Source organism: Bos mutus, chromosome 21 (genome assembly GCF_027580195.1).
Source record: "Bos mutus isolate GX-2022 chromosome 21, NWIPB_WYAK_1.1, whole genome shotgun sequence".
Taxonomy (NCBI): domain Eukaryota; kingdom Metazoa; phylum Chordata; class Mammalia; order Artiodactyla; family Bovidae; genus Bos; species Bos mutus.
This window is the reverse complement of record NC_091637.1, coordinates 33316879-33342305: the sequence shown is the minus strand read 5'-3', so window position 1 is coordinate 33342305 and position 25427 is coordinate 33316879. Positions and strand designations below refer to the sequence as shown.

The window sequence follows — 25427 nt, the reverse complement described above, 5'->3', positions numbered from 1 at the left end:
CAGGTACCAGGGTACTGGTACCTGCCCCAGCTCACCAGCTCTCCCCCATCAGGCAGCTGTCTGGAGCCCTGACCTGCCCTGCTGAGTGTCACCAGCACCCCAACAGCAATCACATCCCAAAGCTCAGGGCCATGCCACACAAAAACTGGGCTTCTGGATACAAGGAGTGGCTTCCCGGGCCCTCCTCCCTGCCGTTCTGCGAGAGGCAACAATGAAACGTTTGCTCCTTTGCCCCTCACCTCCTCCACTGAAAAGGTTTCCGTCCACTGATCTGACACACAAAGTTCCACAGTCATTCCTTCGAGTTTAAGGCTTTGATTGCTAAAAGCCCCTGGAGGTCAGAGTCCTATCTGGAAGGATGGTGGGTGGACGATCCCTCTAGTTACCAGGTCAGTGACTTTTCCCTTGGCCAGCAAGGGAATGTAGGGTAGAGAGCAGGAGACGACACAGGGAGGCCGAGAGAAGGGAATGGACGGCTTTTGAAGATCAGGATGCTCTCACAAAGTCCAGGCTGTGGTCCTGGGCTGGAGCAGGGCGATGAGCTCCAGAAACCTGAGCGGCTGCCTGGCCCTGCTCTGTCCCCCTTGTTCTGTGTGGGCCAGTGGCACTGTCTCTCTGGCCCCCAGGCCCCTCAGCTCAGCCACTGTTCCCTTCCCTTCTCCTTGACCTGTGGGCTTCCACAGGATGGTGAGCCTGAGGGCTAATTCCTGGGCCCTGGGTGGGCCTTCCCTCTTCTTCCTCTGGCGAGGGTGTGAGGTGGGTCTGGTGATCCAGGGTGGGACCTGACTATGGGAGGGGGCTCCTGACAGCTGTGGTTGGGCCTCCAGTCGGAGGGTGGACTGGCTCCTGTCCCGTGCCCGGGCCTCCCTGGCTGCCTGCTGCAGGCACTCCCTACTGGATACCGCATTCCTACCATTCTCGGAGCTCGCCCCATGCCTTCTCTCAAAGGGCTCCTTGAGGTTAGCATTCAAGGCCTGTTGGGTCAGTGGGTCAGCTTGGAAGGCTGTCCTTGTCCAGACCGACTGTGGGCCCTTCCCTTGTTGCTCCCTTCACAGATAATGCCACTGCCCCCCGTTCTAGCGACCACTCCCCCTCCCCTGAGCAGCCCTCTTTCACGGGCAGTGAGGATGCGGGGACGGTGAGGACCAGAGGGTGACAGCACCCAGGGCTGATGAGGAAGAATGATGCTCCAGCAGGCAGCCCTGCTTTAGGAAAACCCCCTCCACAGAAAGTCACACTTGTCCCAGACAGTTGGTTGCTGGTATTGTGCTCTCGAAAATGACAGAATGATCTCTGTTCGTTTCCAAGGCAAACCATTCAATATCACAGTAATCCAAGTCTATGCCCTAACCAGTAACACTGAAGAAGCTGAAGTTGAACGGTTCTATGAAGACCTACAAGACCTTTTAGAACTAACACCCAAAAAAGATGTCCTTTTCATTATAGGGGACTGGAATGCAAAAGTAGGAAGTCAAGAAACACCTGGAGTAACAGGCAAATTTGGCCTTGGAATAAGCAATGAAGCAGGGCAAAGACTAATAGAGTTTTGCCAAGAAAATGCACTGGTCATAACAAACACCCTCTTCCAACAACACAAGAGAAGACTCTACACATGGACATCACCAGATGGTCAACACCGAAATCAGATTGATTATATTCTTTGCAGCCAAAGATGGAGAAGCTCTATACAGTCAGCAAAAACAAGACCAGGAGCTGACTGTGGCTCAGACCATGAACTCCTTATTGCCAAATTCAGACTTAAATTGAAGAAAGTAGGGAAAACCACTAGACCATTCAGGTATGACCTAAATCAAATCCCTTATGATTATACAGTGGAAGTGAGAAATAGATTTAAGAGCCTAGATCTGATAGAGTGCCTGATGAACTATGGAATGAGGTTCATGACATTGTACAGGAGACAGGGATCAAGACCATCCCCATGGAAAAGAAATGCAAAAAAGCAAAATGGCTGTCTGGGGAGGCCTTACAAATAGCTGTGAAAAGAAGAGAAGTGAAAAGCAAAGGAGAAAAGGAAAGATATAAACATCTGAATGCAGAGTTCCAAAGAATAGCAAGAAGAGATAAGAAAGCCTTCTTCAGCGATCAATGCAAAGAAATAGAGGAAAACAACAGAATGGGAAAGACTAGAGATGTCTTCAAGAAAATCAGAGATACCAAAGGAACATTTCATGCAAAGATGGGCTCAATAAAGGACAGAAATGGTATGGACCTAACAGAAGCAGAAGATATTAAGAAGAGGTGGCAAGAATACACAGAAGAACTGTACAAAAAAGATCTTCACGACCCAGATAATCACAATGGTGTGATCACTGACCTAGAGCCAGACATCCTGGAATGTGAAGTCAAGTGAGCCTTAGAAAGCATCACTACGAACAAAGCTAGTGGAGGTGATAGAATTCCAGTTGAGCTATTCCAAATCCTGAAAGATGATGCTGTGAAAGTGCTGCACTCAATATGCCAGCAAATTTGGAAAACTCAGCAGTGGCTACAGCGCTGGAAAAGGTCAGTTTTCATGCCAATCCCAAAGAAAGGAAATGCCAAAGAATGCTCAAACTACAGCACAATTGCATTCTTATCACACGCTAGTAAAGTAATGCTCAAAATTCTCCAAGCCAGGCTTCAGCAATATGTGAACCGTGAACTTCCAGATGTTCAAGCTGGTTTTAGAAAAGAAAGAGGAACCAGAGATCAAATTGCCAACATCTGCTGGATCATGGAAAAAGCAAGAGAGTTCCAGAAAAACATCTATTTCTGCTTTATTGACTATGCCAAAGCCTTTGACTGTGTGGATCACAATAAACTATGGAAAATTCTGAAAGAGATGGGAATACCAGACAACCTGATCTGCCTCTTGAGAAATTTGTATGCAGGTCAGGAAGCAACAATTAGAACTGGACATGGAACAACAGACTGGTTCCAAATAGGAAAAGGAGTACGTCAAGGCTGTATATTGTCACCCTGTTTATTTAACTTCTATGCAGAGTACATCATGAGAAACACTGGGCTGGAAGATGCACAAGCTGGAATCAAGATTGCCGGGAGAAATATCAATAACCTCAGATATGCAGATGACAGCACCCTTATGGCAGAAAGTGAAGAGGAACTCAAAAGCCTCTTGATGAAAGTGAAAGTGGAGACTGAAAAAGTTGGCTTAAAGCTCAACATTCAGAAGACGAAGATCATGGCATCAGGTCCCATCACTTCATGGGAAATAGATGGGGAAACAGTGGAAACAGTGTCAGACTTTATTTTTCTGGGCTCCAAAATCACTACAGATGGTGACTGCAGCCATGAAATTAAAAGACGTTTACTCCTTGGAAGGAAAGTTATGACCAACCTAGATAGCATATTGAAAAGCAGAGACATTACTTTGCCAACAAAGGTTCGTCTAGTCAAGGCTATGGTTTTTCCAGTGGTCATGTATGAATGTGAGAGTTGGACTGTGAAGAGGCTGAGCACTGAAGAATTGATGCTTTTGAACTGTGGTGTTGGAGAAGACTGTTGATAGTCCCTTGGACTGCAAGGAGATCCAACCAGTCCATACTGAAGGAGATCAGCCCTGGGATTTCTTTGGAAGGAATGATGCTAAAGCTGAAACTCCAGGACTTTGGCCACCTCATGTGAAGAGTTGACTCATTGGAAAAGACTCTGATGCTGGAAGGGATTGGGGGCAGGAGGAGAAGGGGACGACAGAGGATGAGATGGCTGGATGGCATCACTGACTCAATGGATGTAAGTCTGAGTGAACTCTGGGAGTTGGTGATGGACAGGGAGGCCTGGCATGCTGCGATTCATTGGGTCGCAAAGAGTCGGACACGACTGAGAGACTGATCTGATCTGATCTGATTGTGGTGGGAGGGTGGGGTCACCAGAGGGGTCAGGTCTGATTGGTTCCCACAGGATCCGAGCCCCAGGGATGGCCTGGCTGGGGGCCTGTGATGCAGGAGGACTGCTTATACCCAGCCATCTTTTTTTTTTTTTTTGCCTAGTTACCTATTTTTCTCTCTTTTTTTAACCAGTAAATTTACCAGACTACATCTTGGTGTTGCTTGTTTTAAGGACAATAGTCTTAAACATGTGGTATGCTCCTTTTTCTTTAATTAATCAATTTATTTATTTTTGGCTGCACTGAGTCTTCATTGCTGCACAGAGGCTTTCTCTAGTTGCATCAAGTGGGGGCTACTCTTCCGCTGTGTTATGCGGGCTTCTTATTGCAGTGGCTTCTCTTGTTGCAGAGCACAGGTTGCAGGGCATGCAGGCTTCAGTAGTTGTGGCACATGGGCTTAGTTGCCCCACAGCAAGTGGAATATTCCTGGACCAGGGATCGAACCTGTGTCTTCTGCACTGGCAGGCGATTCTTAACCACTGAACCACCTGGGAAGTACGTGTGTTATGCTCTTTTAATTTGTAGTTTCAAATATATCAGATGAGTTCAGTTCAATTCGTTGCTCAGTCGTGTCTGACTCTTTGCAACCCCAGGAACCGCAGCACACCAGGCCTCCCTGTCCATCACCAACTCCTGGAGACCCCCCAAACCCATGTCCATCGAGTCAGTGATGCCATCCAACTAGCTCATCCTCTGTCGTCCCCTTCTCCTCCTGCCCTCAATCTTTCCCAGCATCAGGGTCTTTCAAATGAGTCAGTTCTTTGCATCAGGTGGCCAAAGTACTGGAGTTTCAGCTTCAGCATCAGTCCTTCCAATGAATATTCAGGACTGATTTCCTTTAGGATGGACTGGTTGGATCTCCTTGCAGTCCAAGGGACTCTCAACAGTCTTCTCCAACACCACAGTCGAAAGCATCAATTCTTTGGCACTCAGCTTTCTTTATGGTCCAACTCTCACATTCATACATGACCACTGGAAAAACCATAGCTTTGACTAGACGGACCTTTGTTGGCAAATTAATGTCTCTGCTTTTTAATATGCTGTCTAGGTTGGTCATAACTTTTCTTCCAAGGAGCAGGCGTCTTTTAATTTCATGGCTGCAGTCACCATCTGCAGTGACTTTGGAGCCCAAAATCTGTATATTAGGCCACAAGTTAAGTCTCAGTAGATTATGAGACACATCATACAAAGCATCTTCTCTCACCACAAGATAAAACTAGAAATCACTAACATAAAGAAAACTGGAAAGTATACAAAACTGTGGATACTAAACAATACACTTTTAAATAACCAATGGATCAAAGAAGAAGTCAGAGACAAAATTAGAAAATATGTAGAGATGATTGAAAATGAAAGCAACACCCAAGCAACACTGGGACACAGTGAAAGTGGTGCTGATGGGAATTTATAACTATAAATACTTACATTAAAAAATAAGAACATACAGAAGGCCAACAGGCAACAAAAGATGCTCAACATAACTAATCAGGAAAACGTAAATCAAAACTACAATGAGCTATTACCTTGTGCCTGTCAGAATGGCTATTACTGTCCAAAATGACAACAATTGTCAATGAGGATGGAGAGAAAAGGGAACCTTGCACACTGTTGAGAATGTAAATTGGTACAGCCACTTAGGAAAACAGTATAGAGATTCTTCAAAAAAAATGAAAAATAGAACTACCAATGATCCAGCAATTCTATTCCTGGGTATTTATCTGAAGAAAACTAAAACTCTAATTAGAATAGATATATACACCCATAAGTTCATTGCAGCATTATTTACAATGGCCAATATACGGATACAAGATAAATTCCCATCAATAGATGAATGGATAAAAAAGATGTGTTGTGTACAATCACACACACACACACAGAATGGAATATTATTCAGCCATAAGAAAAGAACGGAATCTTGCCACTCGTGACAAAATGACTAGACCTAGAGGGTATTATGCTTAGCACAATAAGTCAGAGAAAGATAATACTGTATGATTTCTCATATATGTAGAACCTAAACAACAAAACAAATGAGATACAGATAGAACAAAACAAAACAGATACAGAGATTAAACAGGTGGTTTCCACAGGGGAGAGAGGTAGGAGGAGAAAAGAAATATATGAAGGAGATTAAGAGGTACAAACTTCCAGTTCCAAAATAAATAAGTCTTGAACATGAAATGTGCAGTGTGGGGAATATAGTCAGTAACTATATAATATCTTTGTATAGTGACCTATTGTAACTAGACTTACTGTGATGAACATTTTGAGATGTATAGAAATATCAAATCACTGTGTTGTGTAACAGGAACTAACATAGTGTTGAAGGTTGTTTATACTTCAAAAACAAACAAGTTCATAGAAAAAGAGATCATATTTATGATTACCAGAGGTGGGGGAAGTGAGAGGGAGAATTAGATAAAGGGAGTCAAAAGGTACAAATTTCCAGTTATAAGACAAATAAATATTAGGGATGTGATGTACAGCATGATAAATATGGTCAACACTGCTGTATATTATATGTGAAAGTTGTTAAGAGAGTAAATCTGCTGTGCTATATGTCAATTATACCTCAATAGAACTGAAGAAAAGAAAACAAAAAGAGGTCTCAAATCAACAACCTACTTTACAACTTAAGGAACTAAAACTAAACGAAAAAACTAAAGCCAAAGATAGTAGGAGGAAGGAAATGGTAAACAGAGCAGAGATAAGTGAAATCGAGAAGAGAAAAACAATAGAAAAAATCAATGAAACCAAAAGTTGGTTCTTTGAAAAGATCAACAAAATTGACAGACCTTTAACCAGACTAAGAAGAAAAGAGAGAAGATCCAAATTACTAAAATCAGAAATGAAAATGGGAACAGTACCCGATTCTATGGAAATAAAAAGGACTATAGGAGAGTGCTTGGAGAAGGCGATGGCACCCCACTCCAGCACTCTTGCCTGGAAAATCCCGTGGACGGAGGAGCCTGGTGGGCTGCAGTCCATGAGGTCGCTAAGAGTCGGACACGACTGAGCAACTTCACTTTCACTTTTCACTTTCATGCATTGGATAAGGAAATGGCAACCCACTCCAGTGTTCTTGCTTGGAGAATCCCAGGGATAGGGCAGCCTGGTGGGCTGCCGTCTGTGGGGTCGCACAGAGTCGGACACGACTGAAATGACTTAGCATAGGAGAGTGCTATAACAGTTCTATGCTAGCAAATTGGATAAGCTAAATAAAAATGCACAAACTGCTAAAAACACAAAACCTACAAAGACTAAACCATGAACACAGTATCTGAATAGATCTATAACTAGTAAGGAGATTGAATCAGTAATCAAAAATTTATTAACCACATGGTGCTGAGAAGCTTTTGGAAAAAAAAGACAATGAAAACAAAAAACTACCAACATGATACTGGATGCTTGGGGCTGGTGCACTGGGATGACCCAGAGGGAGGGTATGGGGAGGGAGGAGGGAGGAGGGTTCAGGATGGGGAACACAGGTATACCTGTGGTGGATTCATTTCGATATTTGGCAAAACTAATATAATATTGTAAAGTTTAAAAATAAAATAAAATTAAAAAAAAAACTACCAACAAAAAAAAGTCCTGGACTTGATGACTTCACTGGTAAATTCTACTGAACATTTAAATAAATAATACTAATTCTTCTCAAACTTTTCCAAAAGCCTAAAGAAGAGGGCAGAGAAGGCAATGGCAACCCACTCCAGTACTCTTGCCTGGAAAATCCCATGGACGGAGGAGCCTGGTGGGTTGCAGTCCATGAGGTCGCTAAGAGTCAGACACGACTGAGCAACTTCACTTTCACTTTTCACTTTCATGCATTGGAGAAGGAAATGACAACCCACTCCAGTGTTCTTGCCTGGAGAATCCCAAGGACAGGGGAGCCTGGTAGGAGACCGTCTGTGGGGTCACACAGAGTCGGACACGACTGAAGTTATGCAGCAGCAGCAAAGACGAGGGAGCACTTTCTAACTCATTTTACAAGGACATTACCCTGACATCAAAGCCAGACAAAGACACTACAAGAAAACTACAGTCTACTACAGGTCCATGTAGTCAAGGCTATGGTTTTTCCAGTGGTCATGTATGGATGGGAGAGTAGGACTCTAAAGAAAGCTGAGCACCAAAGAATTGATGCTTTTGAACTGTGGTGTTGGAGAAGACTCTTGAGAGTCCCTTGCACTGCAAGGAGATCCAACCAGTCCGTCCTAAGGGAGATCAGTCCTGGGTGTTCATTGGAAGGACTGATATTGAAGCTGAAACTCCAATATTTTGGCCACCTGATGCGAAGAGCTGACTCATTGGAAAAGACCCTGATGCTGGGAGGGATTGCGGGCAGGAGGAGAAGGGGACAACAGAGGATGAGATGGCTGGATGGCACCACCAACTCAGTGGACATGAGTTTGGGTAAACTCCGGGAGTTGGTGGTGGACAGGGAGACCTGGCGTGCTGAGGTTCATGGCGTCGCAGAGAGTCAGATACGACTGAGTGACTGAACTGAACTGAATATCCCTTATAAACCTTGATGCAAAAATCACAAAATACTAGTAGACAGAATTCAGTAGCATATCAAAAGATGCACCATGACACACCACGACCAAGTGAGATTTATTCCTGGATTGCAAAGATGGTTCAACACACAAAAAGTGATCAATGTAATATACCACATCAACAAAATGAAGGGGGAAAAACCACATGCACATCTCAATGTAGAAAAAACATTGACAAAATTCAACACCCTTTCAAGATAAAAATGTTCAGCAAAAAGCAATAAAAGGAAACTACCTCAACATGATAATAAAAAGAGTCTTCTTAATTATATCCCCTCCCACTCACATCGAAATGAGCTTAAATTCTCTCATAGACCATCTGGGGAGGAGGGTGTTTGTGTGTGGCAGGGCAGCCCGGAAGACTGCTGCCTGGGGATGGGAGGAAAAATGAAAAAGGGGGAGAAACAGCCCAAGTTGAAAATTCCTAGTGTTGTCAGAGCAAAGCAATGGTGGGGCTTTGAGTGCTCCCCACAGATCATCCACCCCCTGCCTACCTTCACCCTCCCCACCACTCCTCTCTGAGGGGAGATCACCTTGCTCCTGCCTTTAGGCTCCAGGGAAACATGTCCACTCAGGCCAGCCCATCCTCTGAGAAACACAGCCCTCATGTCCAAATATTTAGCTGGCCATTAGCAAGGTGGTCTGCTGTTAGACTTGTCTGTGCCCTTCCAGAGATCCTCACTGACTTCTATCTACACTGATCACTTCATGGGTTGGGGGGACCGGACCTGAGGCCTTGAGAAGTGAAGGGACCTGAGGCCACTAGCAGAAGAGCATCGTTTGTCTTGTCCCCTCCCACCAGCATTTTCCTGTGGAATTCCAGGTAGCAAGTGGCAAGCCTCCCTTGGCTGCTGGCACCGCTTACTCTGTAGGCTGGAGGCCAGCCAGAAGGCTGTGAGGGGCCAGGTGGGGTCAGGCATTTGATTCTGCCTCCTCGTGCTGGGATCTGCCTGAGGTCCTGCTCAGTCTGTCTGCTGGCCAAATTCCCGCCCTGGCCGTGGGTAGCACGACCTCCACTCTGATGCCCATCACTCGAAGCCTTGCTCTCCTGCATCCTGGCATGCTGCTGCTGCTCTGGAAGGCCAGCACCTCTGAAGACCTCCCAAGGAGCAGACCTCACAGCTCTACTGTCTGGAACCTTAGGGAGCCGGCACAGGAAGCGGAGAGCAGGATAAGATGCTGCCTGGATGCCTGAGGAGTGTAGCACTGCAGGAAGTGCATGCACATGGCTCTGTGGGTCCACGGCTGTCCCTACAGGGAGCGTGTGGGTTGGGTGAGTGAGTGTGCGTGCTGCCACGCCAGAAAGATCTGTAAAGCTCCAAGACTGCTGGCAGCCCTAGTCAGAGCATGGCAGGGGAGTGGGGTGGGGGCTGCAATTCCTCTTCCCAGGACAAGCCCTCCAGCGCCTACCAGGACATGCCAGGTGAGCCCCTGGACTGCGGGACGCAGGCCCGTGGGGAATGGGCAGTGGCCCAGGGCTTTGCTTTACTCGCAGCTATGTATAGTGCTGGCAGAGGGTGTTCCTTGGGAACTCTGGGTTTGAGTCAAGGAGAGCATCTGTCCTGTAATTTTCCAGGGGAGAGATGAGAACATGAATTTGGAGTAACTAGTGCCGAGACGCTGGAGCAGCGCCTGTGCCTTCCTGTTCCTCCTCCTGAAATCTGTCCTGCCTCCTCCAGGTGGCTTCCTGTTTGAAGGGCTCTCTGATGATGAGGACGACTTTCACCCAGTAAGTGACGGGCTGCCTGCCATTTGCGGGAGATGGTGCTGGGGAGGCGCCCTCCCCAGGACCTGGCACGCCCAGCAGGGGGTGGTCAGAGGCCCTGTGGGGGCCCAGGTGTGCCACACTATTGCTGTGACCCTGGCAGCCTGGGGAGTCTCCCCAAGAACTGTTCCTGGAGCAGGGGTGGGGTTCTTCTGAGAACCACTCAGGGCTGCCACCCTGATCTGGGCACCTCCCCTGTCCAGAGTGCCAGGTCCATGCCCTCAAGCAGCACCCCCAGCTCCCGCCCAGCTTCCCTGGGGTACAGTGGAGCTGCCTGGCCCCGGCCCATCACCCAGAACGAGCTGGCCACTGCCCTGGCCCTGGCCAGCACTCTGGAAAGAGGTATGGAGAGAGGGGGTGGGAAGGTCCAGGCTGGGCCCCCAGGGAGAAGGGCCCAGTGGTAGAGTGGGTTTACCTTTGCTGATCCTTGTGCTCCATCTGCTTTGATCTGAGCTCTACCTGGAGCCCCAGTGGGTTTCCCACTGCAGCTCAGGCGACCTCCCCTCACCTGCCTTTAGACTCAGAAGTCTGGGGCTCATCCTAGGCCTGACTGACTCTTCTCAGCAGTTGGAAGAACCTCATGTCGCATAATGGTTCCTTACTTATTCCTGAAAGTGGCCAGGCATACATCACAGGCTTAAGCATTCCTGGTGATAGTTACTTCAGCCGGCAAAGCCGTCTTTCCTCTGCCAGTATGAGTCCTAGGCTTGGTCAGGGGTCCCATTCCATCTCCCTGGAGCAAAAGAATACAGAACCCTTCCTGCGCACATAGAGAGCTTTTAGGTGGCTCTGTGTGGCTGTCTCCTGCTGGCCCCTGCTGGGAGGCAGTGGTGAGGCACGCAGGGCACCGTGGGGTGATGTGATGGCAGTGGGTGTGTGCTGGGAGACTGGGGTGGCTCTGAGGGTGGCACTGACCATGGTCTGTCTCTAGGGCCACTCCTCAGGGACCTCCCCAATGTCCTCCAGCGTCCAGTCAGGGACGCCCATCACCAACGATCTCTTCAGCCAAGCCCTGCAGCATGCCCTGCAGGCCTCGGGGCAGCCCAGCCTTCAGGTCAGTCTTCCCTCTTCTGATGTTCACACGGCTTCTTTGGTATTTTGGACGCTGAGCTTTCCTCTGCCCTCCAGAGGCCCTTCCCACTTGGCCTGCTTTGCTGCAGGAACAGCTGGGGCGTGGCAGCGTGACAGGAGAGGGTGCTCCCAGCAAGGGCGGGTGTCCCCGCAGCTTCCACTCCTGCACCCAGTGCCCATGGCCTGGCTCCACTGACCACCTGGCTTGAGTACTTGTGGCAGTTTCAATGGAGGAGTCACTCATCTAAGAAATGGAGTATTTCCTGCCATATCAGTATGCAATGTTGTCGCAGTCATCAGTAACCTCGTCCCTCCCATGTGAGCTCCTGAGCCCTAAGGGCACTCTGGAAGGAGAACACCTGAGATCGGGCAGCTGTCAGATGGCAGCCACTCCCTATGGTGAGTCCCAAGGGAATTCAGAATGTGAAAAACATGGAGTGCTGGCCCAGGATAGCTCAGATACACGTGAAAGGAAAGATTTCAGTGAGCCCAAACTCTTGCATCTTCCCATACATAGAAAGGCGCTAAATTCCTTAACTTGGGTTATCTGGTTTTCTTTAATTAACAATAACCTTTTGATGTTCAGACTGCCTGCCATTTGTCACCAAACTTCTCTATACTCTGGCTCTTCTCCTTCCTCGGCGCAGTTGTCTCAGGGTCCCTTGAGATGCTGTCTCCAGGTCTTAAAGTCCTAAAAATTCCCACCAAATTAAACATAGCTATCAACTTTTAGTTTGTGGTATATATATTTTTTAAGTCAACACATGCATCCTGTGAGTGTTGACTGAGTCTTGAGCAGCTGGGGTAGAGGCCAGCCAGTCCTTATTCCTCCATGGAGGGGCGCCAGGCAGTCACTGAACTGAGGGAGCAACAGGGTGAAAAGCCCGACCCCGGCTTCAAGGTGAGGGCCTAGGTCAAGCAAAACTTTTCTGAGGAAGAGGTGTTGGACTGGCTGTCAAAGAATTAATTAGAGGTTAGCCAGGCAGGGAAGCAGGTGTTAGGTCGAGGGAGTGTGGTATCTAGGCTGAAGCAGCCAGCCTTAGAAATGGCCTGTGTCACTCTACCTGTGACCTTCCACCCACGAGATTCGTTTTGAAGTCTTGGGGCCTGCCACGCTCTGGATATCATTCCTGGGGTTAATAATGAGGCTTGGTGTAATGTCTCATCCTGTTCTTAAATTCTCAGCCAATTTTATCACCTTCGGAAAAGAAATTCTTATTTTCTTATCAGAATCCCTATTTTTGTTGTCATTATCAGAATCTCTGTTTTTAAAGTGACCTCTGGTGAAGGTTAATTAAGCCATGAATTTTGTTTTTTTTTTTAACAGGAAAATATTCTGATTTTTATTTTTGCACGTTATTCTCAAGTACATAATTACAATAATGTCACACATCCCTATTTGATTTTCTTTTTATGTATTTTACTTTTTTTACAAAGTGTACAGAGGGAGGGACATACAATATTTAATAGGATATTTCTATAGAACAATAACTTATATTATGTCCTTGTAAAAATCTGTACCTCTTTAAAACATTTAACTGAAACATCCTTTTAGCTTTGCTAATCAAAATTGTTTTAAGAATTAAAACTAGGTTGTAACTAATGTCAGTACATAACAGTGACTATGATTTCAGTTTCTCTTTATACAGACAAATACACTTTATCATATTCACTTGACCAAACCCTTAAATACCTTTTAAAGGTTTCAATATTGTGCTTTAAAAAGAAAAGAACGGTGTATGAGGAAATGGCAACCCACTCCAGTACTCTTGCCTGGAGAATCCCATGGATGGAGGAGCCTGGTGGGATACAGTCCATGGGGTCGCAAAGAGTCGGACACGACTGAGCGAATCCTTAGTACATTGGCTGTTGACACATGAGTATCAGGCCATGAGTTTTAGCTATACTGCCCTAATGTGGCTTTGATTCCACTCACTTTTAAATTGAGTGAAGAGGCGCTTTCCACCCCAGAATTCCATGTGCTAAGTCACTTCAGTCTTGTCTGACTCTTTGCAACCCTATGGACTGTAGCCCACCAGGCTCCTCTGTCCAAAATTCCATACTTGGGTGGAATTTGCTTTGTACATTACTTCACAATAGCCAAAAGGTAGAAGCAACCCATGTGTCCATCAACAGGTGAATGAATAGACAAAATTTGGTATATACATACCATGGAATATCATTCAGCCTTAAAAGGGAGGAAATTCTGACACATGCCACAACGTGGGTGAACCTTGAGGACATTAAACTAAGTGAAATAAGCCAGCCATGAAAGGACTGTATGAGCCCACTTAGAGGGGGCAGCTGGAGTCGTCCAGTTCATAGAGGCAGAAGGGAAAGTGCTGATTTCCAGGAGCTGGGGAGCAGGGAGAATGGGAGGTTGTTGTTTAATAGGTACAGAATTTCAGTTTGGGAAGATAAAAAAAAGTTCCAGAGGCAGATGGTGGTCACGGTTGCACGGTAGTTTGAGTGTACCTAATGCCACTGAACTGTACACTTAAATGGGTAAAATGCTAAATGTCATGTTATGTATATTTTACTGCAAATTCTAAAAATACATAAAAGACGCCCCACCACCAGCAAAACAAAAGGGAACACATCAAAATTTGAATGATTCCACCCATCTCTGTGATGGAACTCCTCCAACCCTTCGCTTGACAGGAGCCTGTTCTATGAATGGAGTTTATGAGTTCACTAAAATGGCTGTAAAATATAAAAATGTGTCTTGCTACATATGCAGGTCTCATTCTTCTCCTAGAGCCTGAAATAAAAATGGACAAAGAGGAAATTACTACCTTTATGACTGAGCATGTATTTCGCAAATGCTGAAGTGCCGTTTTATGGAAGGCACTATGCTGGAAGATGTGAAAATGAAGCGTATGGAAGAATGCATAGTCTGGAAGGGGAAATGTCTGTGCATAAACTTTTTCCATGAATAATTTTAACGTCAGATAACATTTAAAATGTGCCCCATTCTGTGCCCTTAAAGGACCCTGAATGTCTCTCAGTTAGTGTATGTGCTTCACTGTATTGTCATTAACTTTGTTTTCTTTCTCCTGCTAATTGGTAGACTTGATGGCCCAATTCATCACCCTCCCTGGAAACAGGCCCTTTACCATATGACTTTGCAGGACCCGCCCACTGTGAATGGAGTGACCTGCCTACCCCTTGATTCTAGTTTCCACCATGTAACTTGCTTTGGACAATGGAATGTTAGCAGATATGATGAAAGCAGAGGCTTGAAGTGGACTTGACCACTGCCCTTTGGCCCCACAGCCATTCCAAGAGAACAGGCCTGGGCTAGCCTGCTCAAGGCCACGTAGCACAGCTGACTCTCCTCAACTGCCTTAGCAGAGGCCAGCTGTCGATCAGACGACCTATAGATATGTCACTGAGTCCAGCCAAGAAAAGTGTACAAAGCATCATTGTATAACCAGATGAATTGTTTACAGAGTGTACACATCTGTGCAATCACTACCCAGAGCAAAAAGGAGCATGTTAGCAGCACTTAGAAGCAGCTCACAAACCCCTTCCCAGTCTTTACCCACCTCCTCCTCCAAAGGTAACCATTACCTTGACATCTAACCATAAATTAGCTTTTGCCTGTTCTTGATCTTCTAAATGGAATCATACCATATATAATCTTTTGTGTCTGGCTTCTTTCATTTAACATTATAGTAACGAGAGTCTTCCTGGTTGTTGTGAATAGCAGTAGGACTTCCTTGATTTTCATTGCTTTATAGTATAGAGATATGGAATGTTTCCTGCCATATCAGTAAACAGGGATGTCACAGTCATCAGTGATTGCAGCCCTCCAAGTGAGCCAGTGAGCCCTGAGGGAACTCAGGCAGGAGAATACCTGCCGTCTAGCAGTCATCAAACTGTAGCCACTCCTACAATAAGCCCTGAGGAAAGGAAGCTCAGGATGTGAAAACAGGAAGCTGGTCCCAGACGGCTGAGGTGCATGTGAAAGGGGGAATCTCAGTGAGCCCAGACTCTTACATCTTCCCATGTGTGTGTTTGTGTGTGTGTGTGTGTGTGTGTGCGCGCGTGCACTCAATCGCTCAGTTGATTCCAACTCTTTGTGACCCTCTAGACTGTAGCCCACCAGGGTCCTCTGTCCATGGGATTTTCCAGGCAAGAATACTGGAATGAGTTGCCATTTCCTACTCTAAAGGATCTTCCCAACCCAGGGATCAAATCCTCATTTCCTGCATTGCAAGCAGATTCTTTACTGCTGAGGCACCGCTGCTGGTGCTGCTAAGTCGCATCAGTCGTGTCCAACTCTGTGCGACCCCGTAGACGGCAGCCCACCAGGCTCCCCCATCCCTGGGATTCTCCAGGCAAGAACACTGGAGTGGGTTGCCATTTCCTTCTCCAATGCATGAAAATGAAAAGTGAAAGTGAAGTCGTTCAGTCGTGTCCAACCCTCAGCGACCCCATGGACTGCAGCCCACCAGGCTCCTCCATCCATGGGATTCTCCAGGCACCAGGTATGCCCAAAAAGCACTAAATCTCTTAACTTGGGTTATCTGGTTTTCTTTAATTAACAATAATCTTTTGATGTTCAGACTACCTGCCCTTTGTTGCAAAACTTCTCTATAACATGGCTCCTCCCCCTACCGGCTCGGAGCAGTTGATTCAGGGTCACTTGAGAGCTGTCTTCCAGGTTGAAGTCCTAAAAATTTCTACAGATAAACATTAATCTCAACTTTTAGGTTATGAATATTTTTTAAGTCAACAATGGTTTGGATATAACACAATGTCTTTATAAATTCTACTATTGGTGATATTGTTAAGTCGCTACGTTGATGCACACTTGGGTTATTTCCCAGGTAGACCTATCAGGAACAGTGCTGCCATGAGTATTTTTACCTATGTCTTTTGGTGAGCATACGTATGCATTTCTGTTCCACACATAGTTAGGAGAATTGTTAAGGTATAGGATAAATGTGGAAAATCCCATGGGCGGAGGAGCCTGATGGGCTGCAGTCTATGGGGTCACGAAGAGTCAGACATGACTGAGTGACTTCACTTTCACTTTCCACTTTCATGCATTGGAGAAGGAAATGGCAACCTACTCCAGTGTTCTTGCCTGGAGAATCCCAGGGACGGGGGAGCCTGGTGGGCTGCCATCTATGGGGTCGCACAGAGTCAGACACGACTGAAGCGACTTAGCAGCAGCAGCAGCAGCAGGGTAAATGTATGTTCCACTTAATACATGTTGTCAAACAGACTTCCCAAGTTGTTGTTGTTCAGTCACTATATCGTGTCTGACTCTTTGCAGCCCCATGGGCTGCAGCACACCAGGCTTCCCTGTCCTTCACCATCTCCCGAAGTTTGCTCAAACTTATGTCCATTGAGTTGGTGATGTCATCTACCCATCTCATCCTCCGTTGACCCTTTCTCTTCCCTCCCTCAGTCTTTCCCACCATCAGGGTCTTTTCCAGTAAGTCAGCTTCTTGCCTCAGGTAGTCAAAGTATTGGAGCTTAAGCTTCAGGATCAGTCCTTCAATGAATATTCAGGGTTGATTTCCTTTAGGATTGACTTGTTTGACCTTCTTGCTGTTCAAGGGACTCTCAAGAGTCTTCTCCATCACCACAATTTGAAAGCATCAGTTCTTTGGCACTTACCCTTTTTGGGGCTTCCCTGATAGCTCAGTTGGTAAAGAGTCTACCTGCAATGTACCTGGGTTTGATCCCTGAGTTGGGAAGATGCCCTGGAGAAGGGAATGGCTACCCACTCCAGTATTCTGGCCTGGAGAAGTCCATGGACTGTATAATCCATGGGGTCACAAAGAGTCGGACATGACTGAGCGACTTTCACTTACCCTTTTTTAGGGTCCAACCCTAACATCTGTACATGACTACTAGAAAAACCATGGCTTTTACTATGTGGACCTTTGTCAGCAAGGTGATGTCTCTACTTTTGAATACATAGCCTGGATTTGGCATAGCTTTTCTTCCAAGGAGCAAGTGTTTTTTAATGTTGTGACTGCAGCCACCATCCACAGTGATTTTGGAGCCCAAGAAAATAACATCTGTCATAGTTTCCACTTTTTTCCCTTCTATTTGCCATGAAGTTAAATAAGCAGGGTGACAACATACAGCCTTGACACACTCCTTTCCCAATTTTCAACCAGTCCATTGTTCCATGTCCAATTCTAACTGTTGCTTCTTGACCCGCATACAGGTTTCTTAGCAGACAGGTAAGGTGCTCTTGTGTTCCTATCTTTTTAAGAATTTTCCAGTTTGTTGTGATACACAAAGGTTTTAGCATAATCAATGAAGCAGAAGTAGATGTTTTTCTGGAATTCTCTTACTTTTTCTATGATCCAGTGAATGCTAGCAATTTGTCTCTGGTTCCTCTGCCTTTTCCAAATCCAGCTTGTACATCTGGAAGTTCTCGGTTCACATACTGCTGAAGCCTAGCTGGAAGGATTTTGAGTATTACCTTGTTAGCATGAGAAATGAGCACAGTAGTACGGTAGTTTGAAAATTCTTTGACCTTGCACTTTTTGGGGATTGGAATGAAAACTGACCTCTTCCAGTCCTGTGGCCACTGCTGTGTTTCCCAAATTTGCTGATATATTGAGTGCAGTGGGAATCCCTGGTGGCTCAGCATTAAAGAATCCACCTGTAATACAGGAAACTTGCAGGAGATGAAGGTTCGATTCCTGGGTCAGGAATATCTCCTGAAGAAGGAAACAGCAACCCCCTTCAGTACTCTTGACTGGGAAATCCCATGGACAGAGGAGCCTGGTGGGCTACAGTCTGTGGGGCCTCAGAATTGGACACAACTGAGAGACTCAGCAATGACAACTGAATGCAGCACTTTAACAGCACCATCTTTTAGGATTTTAAGTTGCTCAGCTGGAATTCCATCATCTCCACTAGCTTTGTTCATAGTAATGCTTCCCAAGGCCCACTTGACTTCACACTTTCAGCGAAATGTATGTGTCCTACTTTCTTCACATACTTGCCAGCACTGGGTGTGGTCAAGTCTTTTTCATTTTAGCCTTGGGTATGTAGTAATATCTCCTTTTGATTTTAATTTACACATCCCTTATGACTTATGAGCAGGAGTATATCTTCAATTTGAATTTTGTGTGAAATATCTGTTCATGTATGATTCAAGTTTGTACTTCAGACTCTTCTACTGTAGAATTAAAAGGGTAGCTATGCAGGTAATGAGTCTTCACAGAAAGAGGTCCTAAAGATGAAAAAGAACTTCGCTGCTGCTGCTGCTAAGTCACTTCAGTCGTGTCCGACTCTGTGCGACCCCATGGACTGCAGCCTACTAGGCTCCTCCATCCATGGTATTTTCCAGGCAAAAGTACTGGAGTGGGGTGCCATTGCCTTCTCCGGAAAAAGAACTTTGCATCAGCTCAAACCCAGCCTTATCAACATCAGGAATGATGCAGCGGGATTCTAGCATAAGACATTTAACTCTAGAAAACCTCAGATCAGTACCCAGGAAGTAGACAATGGGTTGGACACATGACAATGTGGGATCTTCAAGGAAAAGCCACTGGCTGGTAGCTAGTAGGCTCACAATGAGTCATCTGTTATCCTTGAAACACCAGGACTTCAGGGTCTGGTTCTCAGCCACACGAGCTCAGAAAAGAGCTTTGGCTGACTCAGTGAGTCAGAAATTAATGTGAAAATCAGAATGCTGATGTACTAATTCACACCATGAACCAGAATTGCCAAGCATTCCAGTCTCTGATTAAGACATTCACTCCCTATAAGAAAACAACTTGGGAAGTCAAGTATAATCAGAAGGCTGTATAAGCTGGAAGCAGAGAACCAAAATGGGAGGGGGAGGGTGTCAGGAAAAGCAGGAGTGTGCTTCCAAGACCCTCATAGTAAAAACCCATGTGATATTGGAACTGGACAGGATATGACTTTGGACTAGACCTCCCTGTCCCCAGCCAATGCTCAGATGAACACTGACCATGTCCCTTTAGAGACTCTCCTTTTTTCAGTCTTTCGTGTGCTGATTAATTCCCTTTCTGATTGACTCCTTCTTCTCTGGATACACTGAGGACATTTGTTGGCTGTCTTCATATCGTCCATTTCCCCAGCTCCTTCTCCAGAGGTCCCTGGCCCCCTTTCAATAGGCTATACTTTCCATGGAGAACCTGATCCTTGGAATTCCTGGAATGGTTCCACCCTAGACCTAGCTTTAAGCTCACCACCTGGGCCAAACCAATCAGTGCATTCCATCCTCTGAGCCCAGTGATGGACTGAGCATGTCAGCTGCAGATGCTGGGATCCTGATACTCTGTATTATCCACTGGGCATGAATTAAAAAGCTTGTAACCTTGCAAGTTGTCTGAGGACCACAAGGGGAGTCAGCCTCAGGTTATTTTGATATGGAGGAAGGCAGGGTGGAGAGCAGAGAGCAACTGGATTCCTTGTGATTTCTTAAGCCACTGAATCAAGCAAGTGCAGCCTCTGGACTTTTCAGATCCTTGAGCCAAGATATCCCTTTTCTTGTGTTAAACAGTTCATATTGGTCTGGCAGATCTAATTACTGTCCAGTATCAAGTATCCTCTTCTTCTTTACTAATAGAACCCTCTTTTTAGTCATAGTTTAAAAATATTTATCTCCCTTACTCCCCTGGAGCTAAGGGTGGCTGTAGCCAAGAAGATACTACTGAAAGTCCCTGGGTAGTGCTTCTGGAAAAGTGATTTATTTCCTGAATTTTTTTTTAAAGAGGGCAGATTCAACTGGCTCATGCATTCTGCCTTTCCCAACCCCCTTCTTCCTGTCTTCCATGCAGACACAATATCCAGAAGAGAGACAGCCAACTTGTGACCTTGCAACAGAAAGACACACACCAAGGATGGCAGGACTCCCTGGTGGCTCAGATGGTAAAGAATTTACCTGCAATGCAGGAGACCTAGGTTTGAGCCCTGGATCGGGAAGATCCCCTGGAGAAGGGAAAGTCTGCCCACTCTGGTATTCTTGCCTGGAGAATTCCATGGACAGAAAGGCCTGGAAGGCTACAGTCCATGAGGTCTGAGTCTGATGCAACTGAGCGACTGATGTGTTCACTTTTAAGGATGGCAGAAAAGGAGAGAAGGAGCCTGATTCCTTGAGCAGCTGCATCAGTTCCCAGACTGCCTGCCTGTCTCAGACTCCTTGTAATAGGAGAAAAGTAAACCTCATATGGATTTGGCCACTTTGTTGGGTTTCTAAACACAGCCAAATACAGTTCTATCATTCAGAGAATTCAGTACCCTGAAGTGGGATACTGCAGGTAACATAATTTGAAACGTGAACTTTGTTGAGTGGTAGAGATGAGCTTTTGGGCTTGGAGGGTACATGCATTGCAGACTGGAATTCCAATGACTTTGTTGTGCAGTGGTGGAACACATGGTCAATTTGCTCTTCTATGGGAGATACCCCACATGCCAACCTATTCTGCTGTGTTAGGGGAAATAGCTGGAATGATTCAGAATGTTGGCACATGCTGGTGACTTCATTCCATTTTCAACAAAGTCCTGAAGGAGATCAATGAGCTAGTTTTATCCAGCTTGAAGAAAAAAAAAGAAGGAAGTACCACTTCACTAAGGAAGACTCTGCTTAGAGCCTGCTATCTCCTTTGAGATCCCATAATTTGGGATAATCTGATCCTATTGGGATAATTTGATGATTCTTTAACTTGGAGATTGAAAAATATCATTGCATCTGTTCTCCAAATAGGAATGTGACATCCAAGAAATAGCTTAGAAGATGAGACTGGTGTCCTGGGCTTTTCCTAAGCACCTTCCTTTAAAAATCACTGCTCCACAGGAGATTGGGATTGACATATATATAGTACTATGCATAAAATGGGCTTCCCTGGTGGCTCAGATGGTAAAGAATCTGCCTGCAATGCAGTAGACCCGGGTTTGATCCCCTGGAGAAAGAAATGGAAATCCACTCCACTATTCTTGCCTGGAGAATTTCATGGGCAGAGGAGCCTGGCAGGCTACAGTCCATGGGATTGCAAGAGTCGGACACAACTGAGCGACTAACACACACATACTTAAAATAGATAACTAATGAGAACCTACTGAATAGCACAGGAAGCTCTACTCAATGCTCTGCTGCTGCTGCTACTAAGTTGCTTCAGTTGTGTCCAACTCTGTGTGACCCTATAGACGGCAGCCCACCAGGCTCCTCTGTCCCTGGGATTCTCCAGGCAAGAATATTGGAGTGGGTTGCCATTTCCTCCTCCAGTGCATGAAAGTGAAAGTGAAGTCACTCAGTCATGTCCGACTCTTAGCGACCCCATGGACTGCAGCCTACCAGGCTCCTCCGTCCATGGGATTTTCCAGGCAAGAGTACTGGAGTGGGTTGCCATTGCCTTCTCCGACTCAATGCTCTATGGTGACCTAAATGAGAAGAAAACCCATACAAGAGTGGATATGTATATACGTGTAACTATTTCACTTTACAGCAGAAACTAACACATTGTAAAGCAACTATACTCGAATAAATTTTTTTTTAAAAATCTAAATGTCCATCAACAGAGGAATGGCTAAAGAAGATGTGGTACATATATACAATGGAATATTACTCAGGACTAAAAAGGAACGAAATAGTGTCATTTCCAGAGAGGTGGATAGATCTAGTGACTGTCATACAGAATGAAGTCAGAAAGAGAAAAACAAACATTGTATAATATCACTTATATGTTGAATCTAGAAAAATGGTACAGAAGAACTTAGTTGCAAAGCATAGATGTAAAGAACAAATTTATGGATATCAAGAGGGAAGGAGGTGATGGGATAAATTTGGAGACTGGGATTGACTTATACACACTAGTATGTATAAAATAGATGACGAATGAGAACCTACTCTATAGCACAGGGAACTCTCCTCAATGATCTGTGGTGACCTAAATGGGAAGGAAATCTAAAAAAGAGGGTATATGCATACATGTAATTGATTCTCTTTGCTGTACAGCAGAAACTAACGTGACATTAGAAAGCATCTATACTCCAATTAAAATTAACTAAAAAAAAAAAAGAATCACCATTCAACAGAAAAAGCAGGGGGTGGAGGTGGGGTGTCTGCAAAGAATTCTCTTCAGCTAGAGCCCTTTCCTTCCAATTGTCTCTTGTCAGTGAGCATTAACTTGAAGGCCAGAAGAATAAGCAGAACACAGAGGCCAACAGATAATAGATAATAATGTTTAGGTCCATGGACTGTGACCTCACAGGAGCTTCAGCTGTGGTTACTCACACAAAGGATTGAAGAAGAGGTAAATAGACTGGAAGCCTACAACATTTTTGAGGGAATCATATCACCAAAAATGAAAATTTAAGGATCTGACCAGCAAAACTTTATCATTTTTCAACCCAAGGTCCCCGAACACACACAACAGAAAGAGCATCCTCCCCAAAATTTACTTCAAATATGGTTCAAGAGGGTAATGCATAAGAAGTCATTCTGAAGAAGATGGAGGGACTTCCCTGGTGGTCCAGGGGCTAAGACTCGGCACTCCCAGTGCGGGGGGCCTGGGTTCAATCCGTAGTCAGAGAACTAGATTCCACACACCGCTGCTAAGAGTTTGCATGCTGCAACTAGGGGTCCTGTGTGCCATAGCAAAGACCAAAGGTCTTGAGTGCTGCCACTAAGATCCACTGCAGCCAAATAAATAAATACTTTTTAAAAACAAGATGTCTATTTTTAAAAAAGATGAAACTTGGACTATGAAGCACAATCGATAAAGTTCTTCCCAGAGAATAGGTTGTCTGAGTAAGGAAATTACTATCAAACGAGGCTTTTCCTGTCTAGCAGAATTTGGTATTTGCCATAGACCTGATAGTCTCAATAGCTTTGATAAGTTCCCCATTCTTCCCTTTCCTTCTCCATTATTATATATGGACATGTTCGGGGAAGATAACTTGGCTTTTAGTTCATGGGTTACTGGACTTGGTATGAGGATTCACACCAGGGCTAATTGGAGAAACTTCCAATGAACTAGAGATTCTGGCTTTTGGGATGGATGCAGTGTCTGAGTGAGACCTCAGAACTGTCTTCATTAGGGAGGGAGTACGTTCTGTATTTGGGAGGATAGATAGCCAAAAGGGTGGGCTGTGGGAGTTACTGCTTTCTTTCTACCCAACAAGCATTTTCCATGTCTTCTTTACCATCAGAACTCTGAATTTGTTTAGAAAAGCCATATGCCAGCTCAAAATGACAGCAGAGTTTTCCAGCCATTGAGACTTAAGCAAACTCTGCCAAAGATATCTGGAAAAGCTTTGCTTTCTGGTTATAAGTGTCACCACTTCTCCCCTTTTACTTATTTCTCCTTTTCTTGCCTGGAACTAAATGGGAAGTTGAATCTTCAGGAAATAGTGAAGAGTATCAGAAATGGTGAATATTTGAATAAATATCAAAGATTACTTCTGCCTCTTGATTTCTTTAAATTGCATGTGGCTATTTAAAAATAATGTGGGGGAAATTTAAAGAAATAAAAATAATGTGGGAATTTCTCTTTCTAGGCTCTGAAACTTCTTAAGTAGCTTTGAAGATTTGATGTGTTCGCCTATGAATTCTTCTGGGCCCTGTGAATTCTTGAAGAGTAATTATTTATTTTATTTAAATTTTTAATGTTTATTAGGGTAAATTTTGGCAAATAATATTTTCCTAGGAAGTTGTCTATTTATGCTACATTTTCAAATGTGTTTGTTCTAGACTTGTGAAAAGTAGCTTCCTAAGATTTTTAGGTATTTAAACCTCTGTCTGCTGGGGCAGGCTTAGTTCTCAGAGCTCATGTTATGGGCCTCTTCCCCTGGATTGATTCTTGTTTTTTTTCCCAGCACGGCCCCCAAACACCAGTCTCCACTTCCATCCCACACAAAGAAACCAAAGAAACCAAAACTGACTCCTGCCTCCAGGCCAGACAAAACATCTCCTCCGAACTTGACGTCTCCTCCGAACTTGCTGAAGGAAGAAAAGGAACGGCAAGAAGCAACTGAACATATTGATGGGGTACAAAATGAAATAGACAGACTTAACGAACAAGCCAGTGAGGAGATTTTGAAAGTAGAACAGAAATATAACAAATTCCGCCAATAATTTTTTCAGAAGAAGTTGGAATTGATTGCCAAAATCCCAAATTTGGGGGTAACAACATTTGTTAACCATCCGCAAGCGTCTGCACTGCTTGGGAAGGAAGATGAAGAAGCGCTGCCTTATTTGACAAGCATTGAGACTTATTTTGAAGATATTAAATCAGGAATTTGAAGATATTAAATCAGGTTACAGAATAGATTTTTATCTTAATGAAAATAGAAAATTATTTTCACTTACTTTGAAAATAAAGTTGTCTCCAAAAACTTTCATCTACATGAGAGTGGTGATCTATCTTCGAAGTCCACTGAAATCAAATGGAAATCCAGAAAGGATTTCACTAAATGATCAAGTCAAATGCATAATAAAACCAGCAGGAAGAGACAGCATGAGGAACCGGAGAGCTTCTTCACCTGGTTTATTGATCATTCTGATGCAGGTGCAGATGAGTTAGGAGAGGTCATCAAAGATGGTATTTGGCCAAGTCCATTACAGTGATACTTGTTTCCTGACATGGGTGATGAGGAAGGGGAAGGAGAAGAAGATGATGGTGACAATGAAGAGGAAGAAGGATTGGAAGATATTGATGAAGGAAATTAGGATGAAAGTGAAAAGATGAGGCGGAGGAAGATGAAGGAGACTAGGACTAATGGGACATGGATGGATTCCAACCTTCCTTTTTAAATTTTCTCCAGTCCCTGGGAGCAAGTTGCAGTCTTTTATTTTCTCCTCCTGTGCTCAGTCACCCTGTTTTTAAGGTCTCTTTTCTCTTTTATACCAAGGTTCACAACGTATTTGGGAATACCTTGAGCAGAGTTCAATGGGAAAGGAATTTCTACCCCTTTCTATTCCAAATTCATTTTTATCCCTTCCTGTCACAACAAAGGCTATAGAATCAACACCACCACGCTGTGTGGGAAAAAAGAAAAAGCTTCTGCTCCCTTAGCTCTGCTGGAAGCTGGAGGGTCCTAGGCCTCTGTGTGACAGTGCATAGAATTCTAGCCTTTTCCCCTCCTTTCTCTGCATATTGTGCTCAGAGATTACATT

At 44.9% G+C, this 25427-nt stretch overlaps 1 pseudogene; it reads left to right on the top strand.

Annotated features, from left to right (window-relative positions):
* Window positions 1-11186: 11186 nt before the first annotated feature.
* On the top strand, window positions 11187-25064 carry LOC102283802 (protein SET-like; annotated as a pseudogene).
* Window positions 25065-25427: the final 363 nt, after the last annotated feature.